General features: G+C 32.1%; 1 long non-coding RNA gene across 2 annotated transcripts; it reads left to right on the forward strand.

Moving 5' to 3' along the window:
- The first annotated feature begins 573 nt into the window (after nt 1-573).
- On the forward strand, nt 574-3,266 carry LOC139855766 (uncharacterized). 2 transcript variants are annotated; one of them, XR_011761551.1, is made up of 6 exons: nt 574-847; nt 1,223-1,523; nt 1,629-1,698; nt 2,071-2,188; nt 2,287-2,346; nt 2,960-3,266. It is a non-coding gene; the product is annotated as an uncharacterized lncRNA (long non-coding RNA). The 2 variants fall into 2 exon arrangements; XR_011761550.1 differs by having other exon boundaries at nt 600-714.
- The last annotated feature ends 946 nt before the right edge of the window (nt 3,267-4,212 follow it).

Raw genomic sequence — 4,212 nt, forward strand, 5'->3', positions numbered from 1 at the left:
TTATTCAGTATTTTTGGTGTTAGTGATGGGATAAATAATATTTTAGAATATAGGTATAAAATAGGGGGTTCGATTTGTATTTTAATCAAAGTTAGGGGGTTAGGTGTGTGAAAATTGAAAAATAGAATATAGATATAAAATGGAGGGTTCGATTTGTATTTTAATCAAAGTTAGGAAGTTAGGTGTGTGAAAAACGAAAAGTTAAATAGTACTATTCATAGCTAATAAGACAAATTTTGTCTATTAGTTATATTAGCAATAGTAATAGTAATAGTAATATCCCCTAAAAAAATATAAGCATCCCTTAAATAAAATTTACATAATTTTTTTCGTATGATTCAATTCTGGATTTTTATTCATTTAGTAACAAGGTCAAGGTCCAGTAGTAATAAATTATCAATACTCATTAACCTTTACTATACTAAAAGAAGAGCTGATTTACGTCGTTTGATAGCCCTTAACGACAAATTTTTAAATGTGATATTTGCACCGCGTTTTTTCCCACTGTTGAAAGTAATACTAAAAGAAGAGCTGATTTACGTCGTTTGATAGCCCTTAACGACAATTTTTTAAATGTGATATTTGCACCGCGTTTTTCCCCACTGTTGAAAGTAGCCCTGTACAATTTAATCATATAAAAGTTGAGTATGGCAGAAAACTATGTGAACTGGGAGTCAAGTTTTAAAGAAGAAGATGGTTTGGATGAAGTTGAAGGTATATTCTTTTTAGGGTTTATGCTTATTGTTGTATTTAGTGACCAACTTTAATCGCATCCATTTCTACAAGGTATACTCTTTTTAGGGTTTATGCTTATTGTTGCTCGGCTGAAGTTAATTCCGTCGTTATTGTAAGTATGGTTTAAATTATGTGATTTATTTTTTTTTATGTCGTTTATCGATTGTGTTTTGCTAGATGAAGTTGAGATTTTTAGGATTACATTAGGTTTGTATAATTTTTTTTAGGTTGTGTCTATTTTGGTTGCTCAAGTCGAAAGGTTTTTGCAAAAGCTGCTATCTTTGCTGTTTTTAAAATGTATTGATTATTTGAACTATTGCATGTTGTTTTTATAGATTTTATTTAATGTGTATGTTGTTGTTTATACTAATATATTTTTCTGTAATGGTGTTGGCTATGTGGCATGCGTTTGGTATTCACATTTTGTAATGCCATACTTCTTTCCTCATTGTGTTATTGGATTTGATATGGTGTGTGTATTGTGCAGGTGTTTGCTACCCGGGTGCTGTTTGTGTGTCTTTTATACATTGAAATGAATTCTAATAAAGGCAAAAAAGAACCAGTCAAAATTTAGAAGTTCCCTCTGTTGTTCATGTGGGTCACGAAGATCCGGTATCGGCTTTATTCACCCGTAAGCAGTCTCATAAGAGATAGTCCATTATAAATACTAATGATGATACTGAAGGTGATCTAGAAAGTTCATGTTCAGCTGCGGTAACCACTGTTTCTGTTGGGACCACTAATGCGAGCGCTATTCGATTTCGTACACGAGTACTTTTTTGGTTAAGGTTTTGAAGCGAATTATGTTGTTGAATTGTATCTATCTATTGTGAGTAGATCTTTACAGTAGTCAATTGCTGATGAAAGTTATATAATTATATGTGTCTTCTCAGTGTTCAAATACCAGTGTTCAAGAGTTGGCACCAGTCGTAATGGAGAAGAAAGGTGTTCCAGATATCATTGGTAATCATACATTTTTTTAAACTTACTTCCTGCGTTTCAGATCAATTGATTCCTGCTGTTGTTTCCATTCATCTGAATGTTACTTTATTTGCTGTGAATCTCATCTTCGTACGTAATTTGTGCAACATTTTGGGTTGTTTGTTTCCGATTTTCGTCATTATTCGATTGTAACTTCCTTCATCTGACAGTAAACGTATTCACAAACCTTAGGAGCTGAAGGCTAATGTTGTTATATCTATAGGTTTATACATCGTTAATTTGTTCCCGGTTATTTGGATACATCCTCATTTTAACCTACCCATTAAAATATAATGATATGGTATTGGTGAGTTGTAGTGTTGGGTTTTCAGTCTAATTTTTTTGTCGTTATAGCGTTGGTGGGTTATGTGAGCAAAGTACTCGAAGTCAGCATGTAGCTCTTCTACCTTTCACGTGTCTGCCGTTTATGAGGATTGTATGTTGACGTTTATTGGACCTTCTAATTGTGTAGGTATGTTTACAAAGTTGTCACATATTCCTTCTGTCAGACTAGATATGATTGCTTTTTTCTATATTAACTGTTTTTTGGTTGATATACGTGGTCTGCAGCTGGTGTTTCACCTGCTTTTGATCTGCAGCTTTTGTTATCTGCTACGCTCACAAGGCAAGGTATGTTTGTTGTCTGTCTCTGAATTGATGGTCATGTGTTCCTATAGTAATGCAGATTCTATTTTTTGAATGACGTTTGTGACATGTTTATTTTACTTGCGTGCACGATAATACGTAACATTTACTATCTTAGTAAATTACATGGAACATGTGAACTGATTACAGCTGATTACCTGCACATGTTTCACTTTATAAGCAGATCTGAAAATCGAGAACTACATAGCCATTATGTGATTCCTTTATATGTATTCTTTGTCATACTATCAAGTACACATTTATAATTGCTATCTAATTGTTTTGAGGTGCTAATTAGTTTCATTTAACATACTGATAGTCTGTTACTAAAATGACATCTAAAACAATATATGCTACAGAGTACTTGATATGAAAAACAGAATCAGTATATGCCCTTTGTCTTCCATCATCGGTACAAACACAGTCCAACACTCCAACGACTAATAACATTATGAAACAAATTAGCGAAACCACAAACGAAGACCAAAATGACCGAGGATCAATCAACATCATCGATTACGGTTTTTGTTTTAATTTGCTACCATGGTTTAGTTTTGATATTTGTAGCTTTTGGATTTGTTTGTGCTCATATTTGCAGACCCATGCATTTTACACATCAAACACAAGCTCTATCAACATCCACGAAACCAGTTCCACCGACACCAAAAAAAGAAGAAGCACAAACAAGCAACACCGGCACAAAACGAATACTATTTCCCAACAATGCACAACAAACAAAGAAGAAAAAGGAATAGAAACCGCACAATTACAAAACACCAGCTCTTTTGTCTATCTATCTTATACATATCTTATAATTTATGTAATCTATGCAGACTACCACTCCGTTTATTATGTAATGTACCTACAAAAACAAATCGTAGCTATTTTGCTTCTCTAAATACATATTGCCACGTTAAATATGAATTTGTTGTTGGAAAACCGTGTGTACTTTTAACAATTAAGATTAACGCAGCGGATAGTTAAAATAATAATCTTTTATTATTTGTGAACAAAATTTTACAAGATTAAATATTCACTTATTTAGTGAAACATGCACACGATTAATCTTTCCCAATGATCCAGTTACACCATAATAATTGTCATGAATATAAAATAAAAGAGGAGTTAACGATATACCTTTCTTGGAGAAATTGATGAGACGGAGAGAAACTTACGATCAAAAGTATGATCGTCTCTTTGGATAGTCCACACTACACTTCAAACAATGCCAATAGATGCTAGTCCAAACCCAAGTAACTAATTAATATAATCAAATTATATTAATCAAATAGAATAGATAAATAATACTCCCGTATAGTAATCTAAAGAAAATAGAAGTGTTTGATTCTTTTTCATTCGTCTGCCTTACCCTTCCAAAAAACCAATCAATGCTTATATTTATAATATATGTGTAAAAGTAAACATTGAATTGTGAAGTCCGTGAAACAAAACGCGTACAAAGTTATTTTGTTTCTATCTATATTTAGATTCCCAAAATCTATATTTCGTTTGATTTTATTTTAAAAAGTCGTATTTCTCAAATACTTTAGGGGTATGTTATGTAACTTATAATTAATAATTTCTATCATGTCGCTTTCATGTGAATAGTAAATTAATTAATTTCGTTTCATTTACTATTCATATGAATAGTAAATGAATTAATTTCGATTTACTATTTTGTTACTTGAGTAATATATATACATCATATATATATTTTATTTGACGTCTCGGTATTTGAGCTCATATAGTTATATGTTGTACCTTGCACATTAATCCTATAGACTCCCACTTGTGCATGACACAACACTAAGTAACTATACAAACAATGGTAAGCGTCTAGCAACACGTCAT

Source organism: Rutidosis leptorrhynchoides, chromosome 6, assembly GCF_046630445.1.
Source record: "Rutidosis leptorrhynchoides isolate AG116_Rl617_1_P2 chromosome 6, CSIRO_AGI_Rlap_v1, whole genome shotgun sequence".
NCBI lineage: Eukaryota > Viridiplantae > Streptophyta > Magnoliopsida > Asterales > Asteraceae > Rutidosis > Rutidosis leptorrhynchoides.